The following is a 19,941-nucleotide window of genomic DNA, read 5'->3' as shown; positions in this document are numbered from 1 at the left end:
TAGTGCCGCTCTTTCGGGTACCCAGCTCGGAAGGCACTGGAGTATGAGGGGGGGGGCGGCCCAATCAGAGACGACCGTTTTTGTAGCACGCTCTCAAAAGGGGCACTTGGCTCATCGCTGTGCCCAAGCTATACATCAATCACCATGCCTATTTAACTTGTCATTACTGCTCAATTGTTGGGTATTGATAGTGGTGTGGAAGCGATAGTAGCGGAGGGTAAGGTCGCCATCGTTGGCGAGTTGTGCAAGAACGGAAACCGATGGCGAGGTGTTCTGCCACGTTTCCCCTGCGTTCTTTTCAAGCCGTCGCGTTGCTCGTGTATAAGTTATGGTTTCGGCTTCCAATCGCTCGATTGAAGATCGATACCGAGCAGAAGAAAATGGCGCTAAATACGATTCTCGTTGTTCCGGCTGCATCCAAGGCAGTGTAGTGTTAAACACGCGAGGAAGTGCAGTGCAAAAAATAGCACACAGCGGCATTGCCGGACATGTAGTACATACTTTATTGTTCTACCACGTATACTGCCCCCATAAACTAAGTTTTTTCGGGCTACGTTTTGCCATTCGCCTCTTCCCGAAGCCGCACCTGACCAGGGTTGGTCATGAATCGAACAAAAGGTGGGTATATCTTCATTACTTCTATCGCTGTTCCTCCTGGAGGATGGCTACAGGCGCCCGGAATGTAATGGGCATCCACTTTTTTTCAATACCTGTAATCTGAACGCTAGCCTGAAGCTTGTACGCGCAGCATGTCTTATATCAAGATAAAAATGGGGAATGGTAGTGGATAAAACTAAGCACCAGTGCGGCATGTTAATACTTGAGTGAAAACGCGATGTAAATAGGTGAGCAGGTTTGTTGCGCCAGACTGATTCAGTGGAGAAGGGCATTTGTACTTTACCTTTACGAGCCTTGCGAGCTAACAAAGTCATTTAGGCAAGGACCCATTGTCTTACCATGCAAACGAGTTGGCTGCAGCCACAATATAGTAGTACTCGTTATTTTTTTTTTTGGTATTTGCTCCAGGAACACACTGGCCTTGGTCTCGCACCCATACTCGCATTACCCTGTTCAAAGCATATGCTCGTGGCAGTTGCTTCCTTGCAGTTTTCAGTAGTGGACGCGAAAATGGAGTTCACTGAAGGAACAACAGTGTAACGCAAAGTAACTGATTTCTTTATTGCACACAGGCCTATATATGTGTAGTTTGTAAGTGAAAAAGCTACAAAAATTTATAGTCAGAAATTCTAAGTTAAAGACAGGGCGATAGAAAGTATTATTAGTGCTCAAGACAGATATTCAGTTGTAAAACTATTGAACGTGTAGACATGAAAAACGTCGTTTATTTTCTTCTCAATAGTCCATTACCAATGTTAAAAACCTCACATCCTATTTGCCGACCATTTACGTTAGCTCCAGGACGCAAAAATAAATGAGGTCACCCACGTTAGGTCTGTACATGCGCAGATTCATTATTCACACTGATGTAAAGAAATCATTCGTTCATTAGATGTAAAAATAAATGTTGCGATCATCACATTTAGATGTCCAGCATGTTTCCAACCCATACGTTGGGAGGGCTTGTCGTTTGCTTAGCTGTTACCCCCTTTATGGTGAGGCGAGTCGTCAAGCTCTGTCAAGCATTGGTACCCAGGTCTTAGTAATTGCCGCGGGAGCACTAAGTCGAGTCTCGGATGGCGAAAATTTCAGAACTTCTCGTGAAATCAGTGGGCGTTGAACAATAAGGCCAAATGTGGCTCTGCGAGGCTGAAAAATACCTTCGAACAGCGGAAGTGCATACAGCACTGATTCATGATCAAGTTTTTCGTCATGGACATTTATCAAAAGTTCGTCTCTTAACAGGGAATTCCTGGAAAGCCAATCTTACCAGCAGAGAAATAGTGGGAGAAAGAGAAATCGGCCGACTTAGGGAAACGGTCCGAACCTATTTTTTACTGCGAAGCAGTATACATGCAGTAAGCAGTGTACCATCCAAAAGTGTCCGCGTACCACATGTATACGTGTCCGCGTGAGAAGAAAACGCCAAGGTAAATGAAAGAAATTACTCGAACAGCCAGGAATCGAGCCTTGACCCGAATAAAAAACGGAGCGACGGCCCGTTGTCTTACCAACTAAGCTACGCCAACATGACGAGACGGGGAGACAGACGGCATACTCAACGAGCACAGCGATGGGTCTACCACTTGATTGATTGATTGTGGGGTTTAACGCGCCGACGCAACGCAGGCGATGAGGCGCGCCGTAGTGGAGGGTTCCGGATTTATTTTGACCACCTGGGGATCTTTATCGTGCGCCGAAATCTCGTACACACGGGCGTTTTTGCTTTTCGCCTCCATCAGAAAAGCGGCCACCGCGGCCGGGAATCGAACCCGCGACCTCGTGCTCAGCAGCGCAACGCCTTAGCCACTGAGCCACCGCGGCGGGTGTCTACCCCTTCCGCTCATTCAAAGCCCTACAAGTGTGAAGTGAAAAGTGCATAAGGTATGATAACGGCGTGGGCTTGGTTTGGATTAGCGGCAAACGGGACAGCGCCTGGAAGAAGTGTCACGGCCTTGGCAGCGACATATGAAATAAGGGTGACGGGAGGCAGTAAGAGAGATTACGCCATACCCGCGCGTGCCGCTCTCAATCCTCACCCTTCTCCAGACTCTCCTCTCTGTTTTCTTTATGCCGTCGCTCCTGCGTTCGCTCACGTGGCTGCCAGAGTATCTGGCTTTAGTCTTAGCAGAGTCAGGCGTGTGAATTCAAGTGATGTAGCATGGATAATCGTTGTGGGTGTCGTTTATACCTTCGCAGTCCAACCACCTTCACAGCGTGGATTGGAACCAAATTAAAAAAAAAACTCTCGGCTTTGAAGGAAATATGGCGGTACAATATGCACACAAAAATGAAGAAAACTCTGATGTCGTACAGATCTTCAATAGAAGCAGCTACTGTGTTTGTTTAACTCGTCATGCCATCATCCATTGCGTGTTTCTGAACATTCTAAAAGGATTCAAGGAGTCGTCGAGCCCTTCATTGAGAAGGAAATACCTTTACAACCACCAATCAGGTACTGTATTCACTCTATTGTAACGCGACCACAATTGTAACGCGAAAGGTGACTTTTCATTGCATCCAGAAAGAACAAATAAAACCTCAAAAGTAACGGGATGGCTGGCTTTGTCGCGTCAAGCAAAAAAAGAGACAAAAACCACTGAAGTACTCGCACGAGGCCCGGGGAAGCATAAAAAAACACATTAAATTTTTCAAACACTGTGACTACACAAACGCTCACCTGCGACGTTTTGAACTTCATTCGCGAAATGCCCATCTGCCTAGAGACGTCGCTTGCTTTGAGCTGTACCAGTTCAACACTCACCGCAATGAGGCGGTTGCGCTGTTCTGTGACAAAATAAGCAACACGCTTCTCTAATTCAGTGTGGTGGCTGTGGCGAGGCTTACGGAAACAATCTTGGCCGGGTTCACTTGTAAAAAGGCGTTCCTGCTAGAGCCGTCTTCCAAAGGTGGTCGATTCGTTCATGTCAAGCCTTCGGGCGGCTGCTGAATTGCCGATTTCTTCAGCCATCGATATTGCGCCTCTCTTTAAATGGGCATCGCACTGAGTGTGGCATGTTGCCGCCGCAAGGGGAGCCGAACAGAAATCGAAACAGTCGAGGGCAATGAAAACCCCGAGCCCTCCACATACTATGATGCAAGAACAAAGGTAAAGCGCTGCGCACGCCCTACACGCCATCACTACCACTGAAAAAAAAAATACAAAAAACAGGCGATAGAAACCGTTTCTGTCCAGCTCACCGTGTTGTCATTGACCTCGCCTTGAGATCCTGCCGTGGACGACGTGGCTGCGTTGGCTCCGTTGGCTGCGGGACCGTCCAAACCTAGGGGAAACAAAAAAATTTGCCCTTCCGCTCTGTGAAGGCTAAAATGCGAAGCTGGACGCAGTCCACGGAGTGCACGAACGAAAATTCGTGTGTTCGTAATTTGCGATTGAGCATACTTCTTAGCCAATAAATGAATTAAACCTAGAAGGACCCGAGCTTCAGACTCGCGGCCAAAGATGGCGCTGTCTGTTTTACTCCCGCGTCGTGAGAATCTTACTGCGTGTGTAACACGCCAACCCAACCCACTCGACCACTCAGAGGACACCGGACAAGTTCCATTGGGCCGTTTGACGTCCACGCTTAAACCTCCCGCCAGCACAACGGATATGCCATCAGCAAGCGCATGAAACCTATAGGTACGAGTGCACACCCTCCGCCCTTCTCCCAACCTGTGCACGCCGCAAACTGGTTATGTGGTTGGGCTCACAAGGGAAAGAAACTGCCAAAAATATCGCTCTAAAAGCATTTTAAGCTGAGAAAGTAATATTCCCCCCCCCCCCCCCGTCGGCATTCAAAGCGAGCAAGTTGCCATTAATCTGGAAGGAATTTGCAGCTACTCGACAAGTTGGAACTAGAAGCCGCAATGGCGGTGGCAGCGGCTTTCAATTATTTTCGCACCTTGGCGGTTCTGTTCGGGCCGACGCTACTTCAATTGCCGGTCTTCCTCCAAGCGAACGACACTCATCTGTTCCACCACTATCATCATCATCGCCGTCATCATCATCATCAACACCAGCAGCAGCAGCAGCCTGTCCACGTCCACTGCAGGGGAACGCCTCTCCCATATATCTCCGATTATCCCGGTCTTGGGCTAACAGAGAACCAGTTATCCCTGCAAACTTGCTGATCTCACATGCCCACCTAACTTTCTGTCCAGCCCCTGCCACGCTTTCCTTCTATAGGGATCCACCCTGTTTCCCTTAATGAACAACGCTTACCTTGTCTTGCCTTCGCATTACAAGCCTTGCCCCCATCTCTTCTTCTTAATTTCTGCCAATATTTCCTTTACACACGTTAGTTCCTTGACCCACTCCGCTCTCTTTTTTCCCTTAACGTTAGACCTATCACCTTCCGTTCCATTGCTGGCTGAGTCGTCCTCAATTTAAGTTGGACCTTTTTAGTGAGCCTCCAAGCTTATGCCGCTTAGGTGAAACCGAGATGCCGCTGTTATACAATTTGCCGTTCAGTTACAATGGTAGGCTGTCATTCATTATCTGAGAATGCTGGCGAATGGACGCCGCCCCATTCTTATCTTTCTAATTGTCTCTGCCTGATGTTTGGGATACAAGGTCACAGTCTGGCCTAAGTAGATATATTCGCTGTCTATATTCGCTGCGAGTGAATATATCTACTTAGCGAGAGTCCGTCCCATAGCAAGTTCAAGATGTAAGGTCTCGAGCTTTATTCTAGTGGACAAACATGTGACTGCCCTTTTCCCTTCCGCGTCGTAGGCATCTTACTATCTGTGCAAGGCCGAGTTCAGACTGTTGCCACAACTGTCGTAAAAACTTTAAAAATTACGTCATTTCACTTCTCACAAAACGTAGCTGCGTAACACGCCGTTTTTTTTTGCGTCCATAGATCACGGTATGGCTTTTGCGTCTGTAGTCTGAACATAGCATTATGCTACGTTGAGTAAGAAAGCAGGAAGCGAGGTCCGGGTATAACTCATTTCCGCATTCAGGAAGCTACCACAGGCCGCAAGTATCTGTTTATTAGCCCCCATCTATAAAAGAAGACAGCGGAACAGGAATAAAAGCAGAGCTATTCATAAATGTTGTGACTCAGCATGGCTTCAGAAAAAAAGACAACACATCCAGGGTCCCGCCACCAGTGAGCTGGCGTCTATTCTTCCGTGTAGCGTTGATTACCTTGGCCTTCTGTTCTTATGAGCCCCACGAGCAGTGTGAGGCTTTCCTTAATTTGGCACGCCCTGTTCTGCTCGCTTTTCTACTTTTTACATTGCAATCTTTTCGATCGCCACCCTTTCTTTCCCCACCGTCTGGGGATCATGTCGGGATATCCACGCTATTGACGCACTTACGGCGGCCATTAACGGGCTTTGTTGCGGCATGGTTATAAAAGAAAGTGCTCGTATAGCGATCATCACGCTTGCTGGGCTACGTTGCGCAAGGCGCCCCAAAGTCTGCGCAACTATACGGTTCTTGCGTCTGGGCTTGTTTTGTGTGCCTTGGTGCAGCTGCTTGTGCGGGAAGGTATGAGGCAACTCCCTTCACCCGCTGCTTTGCCGGTGTGTCATTTATAGTTCATACTATTCGCTACTTGTGTTCATTCTATTTTTGTTGCGCAACACGCGGGATGACCGCCAGCGCTGACTCCGCCCACACATTTCTTTCATACTAGAGTTAGAGAGACAGAGAAAGAAAGAAAGGGAGGACTGAAAGCTGGGACACAGATTTCGCAATCATAAAAACGTGCGGAGAAGTCTAAAGCTATTATGTGTCCCTTTAAAATTACTTCCAGTGGGAGTGGCCAAAAAATGCTTACGGTTTAAAAGAAACGGTAGATGAATTCCTCCTGAAACGTTCGGGTATAGGCCGTGATTGTAGCACGGAGTTCTACCTATCCTGACACAAGGCCGCGATCAAACGACGGAGATTTTTAGAAACACACGGTAAAAATACAAATGGATGCCTTTTTGAAAGTTTGACACCGTTTTCTCTGCGATAGGACTGCCAGAAACGCTAAATCACCTCCCGTATGAATTCCGAATATACAGAGCATGCGGAAAACATGCAAAGCCTCATTTGATAGAAGCAGGAAAACTGTGCCAAACGTTGTTTTTGTGAGAAATCATCTTCTTTAGGTGTTTTTTTTTTTTTTTGGAAAGAATATGATGTTTAGTTGCGCCTCGGCGCCCTATAATTCGTATGAACTCCGTATTTCCATAGTTCCGTATATACGGATTATTTCACTAGGTATATATGTTAAATACGAATTTCAACTATGGGAATAGTGAACGGAAATGTAGGTCGATATTCTGCATCTGCTACCTGCTATCAATTTTTGTGAAGTCGGAATCATAACTGCAACATGAGTGCAGTGTCTCAGTCATGCGTACTGCAACCGTCATTACTCCCATAACAGCACGGCCATCACGTAACCAGCTGTCACGCCGCACTGAAAGCAAATGACATGGTTCAGCTTCAACTCAATGCGCTTGAGTGTCTGATTCATCTCACCAACCAATGAAATTCAGCGAATTACGGCAACGTTCGTTTTATTTGGCGGTACCTTATTATCCGCGATGGGGCACTGCGCAACGCAAAACTTCATGCTTGCAATGCGTGATGTCGCGGCGCGGACCGACCTGATGAACCCAATCATATACTCGGTTTTATTGGTGGCTGCATGAATTGGCCAACCAAATGTATTGTGGTGACGTTTAACCGCATGATTGGTTTAGAGAGTAGACACAGCTGCAAATGTTGTTCTGCTGCCGATTAGGGCATCATTCCCAGACCTATCAAATATAAATGCAGCAGGCGAACGTGTACGGGACGTCTACAGTCATAGTACATTTATCCGCACGCGGAGCAGTAATACACCTAAATGTAACGCATACAATTTGTACATATCGTCGCTGGAGAAGTGCATTCTCCCTGTTTTTAACCCCGCCCATCGAGCACACTATATTTCCAAAAGCTTTTAGGCCTAGTATCAAGCCCGGTAAAGGTGTGGGGACCAAGTAGCCTGGACAACGGCTCGCAGAGCGCTTCGTGATGAGAAAATGAACGCACCGCCTACCAAGCCTACCAAGTAGGTAGGTGTAGTGTAAAGTTTCCAAGGCGCTGCCATTGTCTTGGCTCGGCAAACCTGGCGCTTCGAGAAAGCGCGCCTTTCTGAGTTGAAAGACAAATCAACGAACCCGGCCGGGGGGCGCAGTCGACGGCGTTGGGAACACATGGAAGTTACAGCAGCGCCGGCTGGGAGGACTCACACCAGCCGTGCCCTCTGCAGAAACACCCACCCGCTTTTGTCGCCTCTCGTCCATAGGGGACCAGTAAAAGACAATGGTACGGGATAATATTGACGCGGTTCCCCAACCAGCCGCTTGTTCCTTAGCGCAGCAGCCGATGAAATTATCCCTTTGAGAAGGCCAGAAGTTGCCCCGAAGGATGGGAGAGACGACAACAAACTGGCGGGGAAGGAAAATGGGAACTGCTGAAAATAATGCCGGGGCGTGAAGGAACCTTGCAATCCTTTGTGCACACTGAGGATGCCTCCCTAGCGCCGGTTTGTTAAGGGGGCCAGTTGGTGGCGCACACGTCCGCCGGTTTCTGCGCGCTTGATAAACAAGGCCACAGCGCCGCGCTTGGTCGTCTACAGATAGAAAGGCCGTTTTAAGTGCGAATGCACTTTATAAGCGACCCCAAACCTTCCACCGCCGGCGGCGGCGGCGGTGGCGTCCGCAGTCCTCCTCTCTATATATAAAAAAAAAACAGCATCCGGCGCCAGGTTTCGATCCCAGGACTTTGCGGCCGCAGCGCGACGCTCTACCGACTAAGCCACGGACGGGACGCTGATATCAGTGTTAGTAACGCGCCTTATATCTTTAACGTAGTCCTCCTCTCTATATAAAAAGAAACAGCATCCGGCGCCACGTTTCGATCCGAGGACTTTGCGGCCGCAGCGCGACGCTCTACCGACTGAGCCACGGACGCGACGCTGATATCAGTGTTAGTAACGCGCCTTATATCTTTAACGCATTCAAACTACGTCGTCAGCGGCGTGCGTTGGCGACTCAGCGGCGTTATAGCGGCTTGATAACTGCGTGGTGTACACGTGATACTACAAACCCGATGGAAGAGATGGAAGAGAAGGCGGCGAGGCGGTGGGCTGCGGGGGCCGAGCGCAAGCGCCGCAAGCGGGCCGACAACCGTGCATTCGCACTTTCACATTCTCCCCCTCGGGGAAATGCGGGGGAATTTTTTCTTTACGAGCCCAACTTCTAGTGCAACGATGAAGAACAAAGCTTGAAGTAAAACAAAATCTCTCGTGCGTTTACAGGGACGAGAAAATATTATCCACATCTTTGTAGATGAAGGCCCAGGATTGCCGCTTCTAGGGACGCCACCTGTTATTTTAAGTGCTTGACTAAACTCTCTTAGAAGTAGCCCTGATCAACGCAGAAGCGTCAACACTGTTTTACGGCTTACAGCGAACAATGACAAACTAACTAGCAAAATTGTCGAGGTGCACTTATCAGTCGTCTGAACAACCTGCGACGACAATTGTGCTGCATTCTATATTTCCATGCCTCGCGTGTCTCCTCAGCGTGTTCCGACATAACGCCAACAGCCTCCGTTCTTGCATTGGAACTTTCATTTTAGATAGACGAGTTCAACACGGCCATCTCTAGTGTCAACAAACATCCGTCTCCTCGTAATGGCGGCATCATATAACAGGCGATTCACCATGTTCTAATCATTCCTAGCTACGCCTATTGGAACAATTAAGTCAACATGGAAAAATCATCTGTTAACAAATGACCTGGTACATGGAAAACAAGAGCAGAAGGATCATCATCCTGATCATCAGCCAACTCAAGTCCGCTACAGGGCGAAGGCCTCTTCCAATGACTCCCAACCATTCCTGTCCAGTGCTGCTCGAGTCCCCTATCGGCAACCGAATAATTCTATTTAATCTTTCCATCGTATCATTGGCCTTCCCCTTCATCTAGACCCATCTCTTGGTACCCACTCCGTAACCCCAATTGTTTACCGTTTGTCGTTTTTTCTCGCTACATAGCCAGCCAAATACATTTCTTTTTTCTTTATCTGAACTATGATATTTTCTACACTAGTTTGTTCTCTGACCCAGGTAGCTCGTTTTCGGTCCCTGCGTGTTACTCCTAACAATTTTCATTCCATTGCCCGTTGAGACGACCTAAGTTTGTGCACGCCAGAAGGCCCTAATTCGCATCACTGTATACAGAAAGATGTACCTCAAGAGCATTCTTGAGTCCTCCATTGTTTAACCTTACGCTGATCCATTTAAAACGTGTTTTTCCTCCTGGCATGAAGATAAAACTTTGCGCCGATTTTATCTGCAGTTGGAGTGCGGCGAGGGCGCTTCGTAAAAACCAACAGAGGCTCCAGGAGGCGTTAAAATATATCTCCATACTTTGCGCCGCAGGGTCTCCGCCTTTCCTCCGAGAAAAGCGTTGCCGTGGTATTCACCCGCAAGAGGGTGGCTCAATACCGGTTAAACTTGGGCTGTCACTGCCTGCAATATCTCCGCTCCCATTAGTACCTTGTTTTTTTTAATGAGTTGTAGCCTTTCCAGGGCTCCCGAAGTAAAGAAACTATGTACTCGTATCTCTGTGGTGGCGCAAATTATTCGGTGCCTTGCTGGAAGTCGACAGAGAAGCGACTGCCCACCCACGGTGCTTCTCTGCAAGGCTTATGACAACGCCTTCCTGCGCTACAGCCTGCCTGTTCTACAGCGGCGGTCGCCAGCAAGTAAAAGGCAGCTAGATGCGGCCACAAATATGTGCCTACGTCCATGCCTCGGCCTGCCTAATGGCTCATTAAGTGCTGCTACTGTTGCTGAGGCAGGCTACCTGCCCTTAGATGTTCTCCGGTTGCACGAAACGTTTCGAATATTCTTCAGGCATTAAAGCATAGGTTACTAAAAACACAATTCTTTAACGAATTGTAAAACACCATGAAAATTACAGCTTCGCAAAAACTATAACATCTGTAAACATTTTCTTACCCTCCCAACCGCTCCCTCCCATATTGTGGAGACAGAGGCGCAGCCCGTTGGGTTATCCTTTTCTCCAGAAACATCTGCCCTGCTCCTTCTGCCTGCCCGGTCATGCCGTGATTCAGCGAACATACAGGTTTCCCTCGGCAACCGGATCAACCCAGAGGTGCAAAACCCTAAAGGTCATAAAGGCTAGGCCTTGTCATACAACGCAAACGAGCAAACGGTCAATTCCTTTACCTGCTTCGCTCTTAAGTAAATCAAACCATTGGCCTAATTCGTCGAATCGCTAGCCGGCATCACGGCCTCAAGGAGAGAGAATGAATCCGTCTAGTTCAGGCTTTTATCATCAGTCGGATCACGTACTCTCTCCCATACCTTAAGCTTACCACCTCCGACCTAGACAAAATTGACTGCCTAATCCGAAAGACATACAAGGCAGCATTACAAATCACCCTCCGCTCATCCGCTGCCAGACTGGCCTCGTTGGGAGTATACAACACTGCCCACGAGCTACTAGAGGCCCATCGTATTAATCAGTTACGCCACCTCTCCGCCACTTACACCGGTCAGAACATCCTTCGCCGCTTACGAATTGGCATTCCGCTAATGGTAGAAAGCGAAGCTTCGTTGCCTCGAGACATCCAAGACTGCCTCCACATACGCCCCCTGCCGCGCAACATGCACCCAGTACATCACGCGGAGCGCAGGTGCCAGCGCGCCCGTGCGCTTACAGATATATACCCCACCTCCCCCACCACCATGTATGTTGACGACGCGGAGTACCGACACGCGGACGGCTTCGCTCTGGCAGTAGTTACCCACCCCAACTCTCCCCAGTCACCTCCCTCACCGTACGGATATCTTACCCGCAACGGCGGAGGAGGCTGCGATAGCCCTGGCTCTTATCACCAGGCCGCAACCACACATTACAATCACCGATTCGAAGACGGCCGTTCAAAACTTCATTCGCGGTAGTATTTCGGCTACATCCCTCAAAATTCTGCTCCAGAATCACTTTACCCAACCAGTCGACATCATCTGGATCCTGGCCCACACTGGGGTGGGAGGCAACGAGGTGGCCCACAAAGCAGCATGAGAACTTAGCAGCCGTGCTGGACTCGCTCCTGCTCCCTACCACGGTGCTCGGTAGGCCCGCGATCGACTGCTCTTGTACCAATAAATCACAGAGCATTACCGCCTCTCCCGCCACCGCTATCCCCCTGCCCACTCCTTCAGACCAATTCCCTCGCCAGTCGTCCCCCCTCCTCCACAAGATCAATCCCTCTGAGTTCCCTTCACTCAACTGTCCCCTATGTGACTCCTTGGACACAGTAACCCACGCCATGTGGGCCTGTCCTATTAACCCACTCCCCCTCCCCCCCCCCCCACCCCCATCTCCACCGTCGAGCAGTGGGAGGACGCGCTGGGCAGCTCGCAACTGAGGGTGCACCTACTCCTGGTTGACCGAGCTGCCAACGTCGCTGCCAGCCTTCGGCCGGCGGCCGCGACGTGTTTTTAGCCAATTAGCCAATTTGCTTGGGAAAAAAAGTGATTTCTCTCTCTCTCTCTCTCTCTCTCTCTCTCTCTCTCTCTCTCTCTCTCTCTCTCACACACACACACACACACACACACACACACACACACACACCCATATACGAGATAACATACTAGGACTTACTTAGAAAAAAATTCTGGCTCGGATTTGCCTCCTTCAGTTAGCACTTGCGTACACATTTTTACGGACGGCTCACCTACACCTGACCACAGTTCCTCCGAAGTATTCATTCCATCAACTGCTTAATGGCTCTCATGCCGTATTAAACAGGCAACATCATCTACGGCTGCCAAACTTGGTGTCATTAACCGAGCACTCCACTGCATTCAACGTCAGCCGTTACCACAGTGGGTTATTGTGGCTTGCTCTAAATTCTTTATGTAAAGCCACCATCTACATTCTGATGATAAAGGCGAATTGCTCATTTATGAATTTGTCCAACGGGCCACGCGCCATGTCTTTGGATTGACAGCCCGTGTGTTTGAGTGATAGCCTTGTTTTTAAAACATATAATCGAATAAAAAAAAACTGTCTAGTATGATTTTGCATGTGTCTGGATATGCGCAGTCCTACTCAGCGTCTTTACTTAGCCATAAATGCAGAACACGGTTGAACTCAAAATTGGATGTACAGATTTGGAATCAACATTCGGGTGCGTAGTGCCGGTTATGACATACGGAGGTAGAACTCCGAAGAGACCCTTACACGTAATAGCCAGTGCAGCGCACGCCCATCATGTGCATGCATGATAAAAAGACTCAGTCGCCTGGGGTTTTCTGAGACTTTGGTGCGATTATTTATGATAATCCACGTTGTACTGTTTCGTCACACGTGTGTTACTACGCCCGAGGAAACTGTTACTCGTAAATCCACGTGTTTAGCGAGGCCGGGTAAGGCCGCGCTTTTGATGTTCCTGCCGAAGCGTTAAGTTTATTATTACATTAAGATTGCGATAGAGAGGAACGCATGTATGAATGAACGATCACAATGAGGGCGGCCTGAAGGTATAAGAACTCTAAGTAAACGTAGATGATTACGAAATGTTCAATTAAAGACCAGCGAGACATGCCGCCCTATGTGATGTTGAACACGATGCTTTATGTATTAACATAGAACCCGTCTTTTTAGGCCAACTTTCGCGCCACTAGTAGTCGCAGGTTGTCACACCCCGCTGTGGCGGAAACGCAATACATCTGGCCGACAGTCGGAGTTCATGTAACCCAAAAAAGAGCAAACTCAGGCATATCTTGATACGAACTTGCGTCTTCTCGTTCCCTACATGAGTAACCAGATTGTGTTGTTCCAGCCTTGAACACAACAAAAAATAAGTAGCCTTATGGCTGTGGCACGTGCAGTGCAAGAACGCATGCCAGACTTCTAGAAACAGCCGTTACGTACCTGCTGAATCTTCTGGCCATAAGACATCCCGCATAAAAATGAACCCGGTAAAACTTAACCAAATATATTAGCATTATTTCCTCAGGGCTGATGCAGGGACAATTTAGCTTTGCAGAACCTGTTTGTGTGCTCTAGTTAACAGTGCCTTAAAACGAGGAGAAAATATCAGCCTATTGACACTTTTAGCTCCTCTAACAAGCAATATCCGCTGTTCTGGACTCAGGGAACCGGAAATTTCTTTTGCGCAGATCTCAATACTTTTAACTCGTGCAGTATTATACAGCAGTTTTTTTAAAGACGATAGTCTCTCTTGGGCTACTTAAACCCAGAAATTTTGGTCTGTCTGTCTGTCTGTCTGTCTGTCTGTCTGTCTGTCTGTCTGTCTGTCTTTTTTTTGCCACTTTTTTTTTGGTAACAATAACTTTATTTACAAATATAGACAGAGCCGTATGCAGTGATTACAGTGGTTTCCGAGCACATCACAACATGGCTTCACTTAAACATAAAAAAACATCCCCCTCGCGAGGGGCACGATCAAATGCAGAGCATTTCTGCGGGGGGGCGCGCCTGCAAGTCGTATGGATTACGTATTGGTTGTTGTTGTTGTAATTGTTGTCTTCCAGCGTAGACATTGTCGATGAACTCGATGGTGAAACGTGCCGTGAACCCCCTGCCGCGGCTATGACGCAACGTGGAGCGGCTATGACGCAACGTGGCGCGGCTATGACGCAACACAATCCAACACAATCCACTTTAATCCAATCCAATCCAAATCCAAGCCAATCCAAGCCAATCCAATCGAATCCAATCCAATGCCCCTCGCGGGAGGGTGTTATAGCGCCGAAATCGCCACCACGCGAACGCGTGATGCTGACGTCACGATCACGCCACAGAGGTTAGCGACCGCAGCGCGCGCGAACGACATATGTGGTTTAAGTGCGAACCGACCGCGGCGAGAGAGCGCGATGCGAGCGCCCCACCTGTTCTTGGGCGCGAACCTAACGCGGCGAGAGAGGGTGTTGCGCACGTCCCCACCTGTTGTGCGCCCGAACCGAACGCGGCGAGAGAGGGCGTTGCGAGCGGAGAGAAGGCGAGGAGGACGCGGGGGAGAGGGCGCACCTCTGGCCGACGGTTGAATGAGTCAAGGATATAAGGCACGTTCGTAACCTTCCGTTCTGTGTCGGCTTTGTGGCTCAGTTGGTAGAGTACCGTGCACCTTGCGTTCCGCCCGCAGGGTCGTAGGATCGAAACCTGGCGCCGGCAAGTATTATTTTTTTATATAGTGTAGGGGGAGCGATGCGGACGCGGACTACGGACGCCAACGCGGGTGACATCGTGAGTTACTGAAATGCTCTGCATTTAAAAGGAGGCGATCGGCTATCATGCGAGGAGAGGGTCAGGATGCTTTGCGAAGTAACTGTAAGCCAGTATTGCCCGCGAAGTCACAGAGCGTTTGTGAAACTTCAGCAAGAGAGATTGCCTACAGGGCTACTGTGTCATTGCACAAAGTTTGAAGTGAACGGGATAGAGGGAAGGGAGAAAATAGAGCTCTTGGGTAAAGCCATTTCTTGGTATAACTGTGCACCAGCGGTACCCGGGGCTAGCCCTCAAATTGCGTCCCATCTCCTCTGCTGTTGTGACTTGAAATCCATGAGAGCTCGCGTTCCTCGATCCAGTGCGTCGCGTAGCTCGGAGTCCGCCTCATCCCCGTCGAGGGCGGCAATTGCCCATTGTGCCTTTTGGACAAAGTGCCGCCACGCCGGTCGGGGGCGTTTAGTACATTCGACGGCGTCGACTCTCGCCCTCCATAGCGAGTGGATCCCTATTACGTGGACACAGTCGCGAAGGAGCGGGCGTTCCGAGGCCGCGTCTAGGAACTTCAGATTAGTCCAAGTGATTCTCCAGCGCGTGTTGAAGGAGCTGTTATGACTCACCGGCGCCATGTTTGCGCGGGTCAGTCACCCGCCGGTCGACCTCCCCACCGCTTGTCGACGGAAACGAAAGGAAGCCGACACCGCGGCGGCGGCCACTGATTGACAGCGGCTTTTGAGCGGTGTTTAGTGTTGTTGCCCAAAAGGGATTAAGGAGCCGCCGCTCGTCCCCCGGCCTAAGCAACTGAACGCGTGTGCGCGTGAAAGCCCAGACGGCGACGACCGGACAATGGGACCCAGTGGCGGCGGCAGCACAGCGAAGAAGGCAGTGGCAATGGTCAAGCCATTAACCCTTCCGAGTGATTCCACGAACCTTGTTAGCTCCCTGGTAAGTATGTGTGAGAACCCCGCCGTGGGAACGCAGCGCGCGGCGGACACCAAAAAGATACGAGGCGCTCGCGCGTCTTCCGTTCTTCCCCTCTACTACAGCAACACCGACTAGATGCTCCTGACGAGTGGCAAGGGTGTGTGTGTGTGTGTGTGTGTGTGTGCCGTGCATCTGTCGACATACCTGAAAGGCGTGTCCCTACCCGAGGGCGGTGCTTCACAGCGAGGAACTTACACCTCACCATTGGTCCGCATTGTTTTGTATGGGGATCCCCAACCTAGGGAACTAGGGATCGGGGGTCGACAAAAAGGGCGTGCTGCGGCCCGCCAAGAGCTGTCTTCTGTCTTCATCTCGACAACTCACTGTAAAAATGTAAATAAACCCGTTGAGTTTGCTCTAAGCTCTCCCCTAGTCCTGGCTCGACGAAGCGAAGGCGACCGGCCCCGCTACCAGCAGACTGCGGTCGCTACAACTCGCAACAAGACGCAACAACTGGTGGCAGCGGTGGGATCTGAGCCTGGAGGACGGAGAATGATCAACACGCCGAGATCACGGAGACTGACAGCTGTGAACTGGTGAGTGCTGGCTTTGGTTTTTTGGTTGCCAGGCTGATAAGATAGAAGTGCAATCTTTTCGCTGGTAGAGGCTACCACAGAAGCAGTTTTTCCGGAACTTCTGGGTAGAGAGTGAGCCGCACCACACTAGTTCTCTGTCATGGATTGGAAGCGTTTGTTGAAGAATCAGCTGCTGATTCTGGGGGAGGAGCTAGGAGCAGAAGTAGATTCGTGGATGAAGAAAGACGCAATTGTTCACGCTATCGAGGGCTTGAATCTGAGCAGTGAAGATATTACAGAAACATGGAACGAGATTCAAAAGCAACAGGAACAGGAGCGTGAGAACAGGCGTGAGCAACAGGAGTGCCAGCTAAAGCAAAAGGAACTGGAAGTAGAACGGCTGCGCCTGGAGGTGGAAGTGAGGAAGATGGCTGAGGTTCAAGGAGTAGAGGTAGCAGGAAGACAAAATCTTTGTGATTTATCTAAGCTAATGCAACCCTTCAAAGTAGGGCAAGATGTGGGCCTCTTTCTCGTGAACTTCGAGAGAACCTGTGAAAAAGCGAAGCTTGACCGTAGCACATGGGCTCGAAACTTGCTAAGTTTGCTGCCATGTGAAGCAGCGGATGTGATCGCGTGGCTTCCGATGGAGGATGCGGACGATTATGACAAAGTGAAGGATAGCCTTCTAAAGAGGTTCCGACTTTCGTCAGATGCGTTCCGGCAGCGGTTTCGCAATCTTAGCAAGAAGCAGGGCAGCACGTATTCTGAGTTTGCCTACGAGTTGAAGGTCAACTTGGTAGAATGGATGAAGGGAGCCAGCGCTTTTGGGAACTTCGAAAAGGCTCTTGAAGTAGTGGCTCTGGAACAGTTTTTTTCTAAGCTTTCCGAGCCAATGAAGCTCTGGATCCAAGATAGGGCCGGAGTAGTAACAGTGCAGGCAGCTGCCGACTTGGCTGATGAGTACGCGTCACGCCGGGGAGAAAGGGACGAGGTTCCTCCCGCAAAAGCGGGAGATAAAGGAAAACCTTGGACGGCGAGGCAAGGGGCTGGCGCAGGTATGACGGCACAGAAAAAGGCGGACTTCGCTGCAAGTAGTCAAGGATCACAAAACAAACAGGAGGGACAGGCTTCGGAGAGTTATCCCAAAAAGAGTCCTTTTGACGCGCGGCAACCACCTACCTGCTACAATTGCAAGGAGGTCGGTCATATTGCCGTAGGCTGTCGTAGACCCAGACCAGCCCTTTCGTATACTTGTGACTCTGCCACTAGCGAGGAGCTTCTCAGTCCGTACCTTTTTAACCTAACAGTGAACGGAAAGCCATGCCGCGTCTTACGAGACAGTGGGGCAACCATTGATCTGGTGCACCCTAACTATGTGGCACAAGCAGACTACAACGGCAAGTGCGCATGGATTAAGCCGGTTTTGGAAGATGGAAGCATTTGTCTCCCGGTAGCTCGAGTAGTCATCACTGGGCCGTTCGGAGAAGTAGAGACGGAAGCGGCGGTGTCAGACAAGCTGCCCTCGCAGTACTCCTACTTGTTCTCGAATCAGACCGACCGTCTGCTTAGAGAACAAGGGAAAAGTTTTCAGGAGGGAACAGTCCAAGCCTTGACTAGAGCTAGAGCACGCACGCCAGCAGCCGAACTAGAGCGGAAAGAACCGAGTTTCACCGGAAGTACAGCAACACCAGCTGGAGTCAGCACAGCGGAGTCTACTATCCCGTCGCCTACTGAAAAAAAGAGAGAGGGGTCAGAGGAGAAGACTCGCGCTGATATAGCTGAAGGGGAATCGGAAGAGGGGCTGCTCGTGTTGCCTGTATCCAAATCACTAGGCAATGTACAGGGGAAAGTGACAGGAGACGAGCTCATCGAGCAGCAGAAAAGCGATTCCAGCCTTAAGGAGATTTGGAACACCGTCAGGGAAGGGGTGGCGAGGAAGAATGTCAGTTTTCCCATCAAAAACGGCATCTTGTACCGCCACTACCAGGATGCAAAAGGTCGCACGTTTGACCAGATTGTAGTTCCGACTAAGTATCGGCATTACATTGTTGATCTATGTCACGGAGTTGGTCGGTTGGGGCATTTAGGAGCTCGGAAGAGCAAAGATAGGCTCCTAACGGAGTTTTATTGGCCAGGATGCTTCACCGAGGTTGAGAACCACGTAAGAGCGTGTGAAACCTGTCAGAGAGTGGGAAAACCGCACGAGAAGGGAAAGGCGCCACTTGAGCTCCTTCCGCTCATTTCAGGGCCCTTTCGCCGGCTGGTAATAGACGTTGTGGGACCACTCCCAGCGACAAAATCAGGCTACCGGTATTTGCTTACCGCTGATTTTCTAGCAACCAACTTTCCAGAGGCAATCCCAATAAAGGAGCAAAGCTCAGTAGAAGTAGTTAACGCACTACTGTCTATTTTTTCTAGAGTGGCCTTACCTAAGGAGATACAGTGCTACCAGGGTTCAGTGTTCAGCAGCGTTCCGACTGCGGGCTTCCTGGAGAAGTGCGGGATAAGGCTGATGAACCGAGTTCTGAAGGGGGCTGAAGAATACGCTGTTCCCTACTTAGTCGACCTTGCTATGTACTACAATACATGGGAAGACCACCTGTACCATCTTAGCGATGTCCTTAGACGTTTGACACACGCTGGACTGACAGCGAAGCCGGCTAACTGCCAGCTAGCTCGCGCCGAAGTACGGTACCTAGGGCGCGTGGTAGGGCAGGGCCGGAGGCGACCTGACGAGTTGAAAGTAGAGGTGGTTAGCGAATTCCCGCAACCAGAAATGGAGGATGCTTTCCAAGGCCTCAAAACGGCTCTTGTAAACTCGCCCGTACGGCATGCACCGAACTATGATCGTCCATTTATTGTGCAGTGCGATGCCAGCAACAGAGGTTTAGGAGTAATACTCTGCCAGGAGGATGAGAACGGGAACGAGCACCCAGTGCTGTACGCCAGCAGGAAACTCTCAGTTCGCGAGGAGGCCTACAGTGCGTCAGAAAAAGAATGTGCCTGCATTGTGTGGGCCACCCAAAAATTGGCCTGCTACCTTTACGGAACTTCTTTCGTCTTCGTCACTGACCACTGCCCGCTGACATGGCTCTCGCAAATGTCGGGAAAGAATCCGCGACTACTACGCTGGAGCCTTGCGCTTCAGGAGCTTAACTTCACTGTGAAGTATAAGAAGGGTTCTGCCAATGCCAATGTTGACACATTAAGCAGAGCCTTCTAGCTTTTCTTTCGCGTTCTTTTGTTTTCAGTTGAGGAACGTTTTCAGTAATGGTTTTGAGTAGTGTTGTGAGTAACTCAGTCTAAGCTTTTAGCTGTGAGCAAGAGTATTGGTGTGGTTGCCATATGAAAAAAAAATTGAAAAGCGTAGGTGCATTGTAGCACCTTTGACAGAGCAGCCTGGTTGCCGAAAACTCATTGCCGGCTCTTGCTGGTTCGGGAGGTTGGTCTTTGTGGTTTCAATGGTGCTGAAAGAATGCTGCTACTGTGATCTCTCCCGTCGAGCAGCTGATACTACACGACGTCCGAGATCTTC

At 49.8% G+C, this 19,941-nt stretch overlaps 1 long non-coding RNA gene across 1 annotated transcript in view; it reads right to left on the bottom strand.

Annotated features, from left to right (window-relative positions):
* The window catches only part of LOC144180381 (uncharacterized), a 362,631-nt gene that overhangs the window by 13,453 nt on the left and 329,237 nt on the right, over nt 1-19,941 (bottom strand). Inside the window, exon 2 of the long non-coding RNA XR_013324387.1 lies at nt 3,820-3,902. This is a non-coding gene — a long non-coding RNA (uncharacterized LOC144180381). The remainder of the gene's footprint in view (nt 1-3,819; nt 3,903-19,941) is intronic.

This window comes from Haemaphysalis longicornis, unplaced genomic scaffold (assembly GCF_048455015.1).
Source record: "Haemaphysalis longicornis isolate Haplotype H1 unplaced genomic scaffold, Haemaphysalis longicornis Haplotype H1 scaffold_4, whole genome shotgun sequence".
Taxonomy (NCBI): domain Eukaryota; kingdom Metazoa; phylum Arthropoda; class Arachnida; order Ixodida; family Ixodidae; genus Haemaphysalis; species Haemaphysalis longicornis.
Note: the sequence above shows the minus strand (reverse complement) of the source record. Positions and strands in the feature narration are given on the sequence as shown.